The following is a 900-nucleotide window of genomic DNA, read 5'->3' on the forward strand; positions in this document are numbered from 1 at the left end:
CAAACCCCTTCTTCTTGATTTCTACTTAAGCTTCGATTCCCATCATAGTGAACAACACCCCTCCTCCCTCCATCTCGTTCTATACGAATTTGAGGACACTATTTCCTTCATTTCGACTCTATAGAATTTGAGGACACTATTTCCTTCATTTCGACTCTATACGAATTTGAGAACACTACTAGTTTCTTCAATCTAGAAGTTCATGGTCCTCTTTCCTCTATTCACTCTATCTGATTTGGCCTATTTCTATTTCACGCTATATAATTTAGAATATTCTCTCCATCGAGATACAAACACATCATTCATTGACTATTGATGAGAGTACATAATATTGCATGATTTCGACTCAGAATTTGATGAACTATTGCAAACCATATCTTCGTTAGGACCATTTGCTCATTAAAACGATTTGAGACACATTCCTCATTCGACTTATACAATTTAGCACTCTTCTCATTTAACTCTTACAATTAGGACATATTATTCATTGACTATATGAATTTGAGAACATTATTTCCTTCATTTCGACTCTATACGAATTTGAGGACACTATTTCCTTCATTTCGACTCTATACGAATTTGAGAACACTACTAGTTTCTTCATATTCAAAGTTCATGTCTCCTTCTCCTCTAATCACGTCAATCTGTGTTTGGGCGATTCGAATTCACAGCTATTAATTTAATGAATATTCTCTCCAATCGAGATACAACATCAGTCAATTGCATTTGATGGAAGAGTCAATAATATTGCATGATTTATTAACGACGTTGCAGAATTTATTGACTATTGCAAAAACATATCTGCGGTTAGACCTGCTCATTAAAAGAGTGTTGATTATAGCAATTTCAATATCAAATCCGTTCTCAATCGCCATAAAATCAAACAACATATTGGCATGA

Source organism: Penaeus monodon, chromosome 21, assembly GCF_015228065.2.
Source record: "Penaeus monodon isolate SGIC_2016 chromosome 21, NSTDA_Pmon_1, whole genome shotgun sequence".
Classification (NCBI taxonomy): Eukaryota; Metazoa; Arthropoda; class Malacostraca; order Decapoda; family Penaeidae; genus Penaeus; species Penaeus monodon.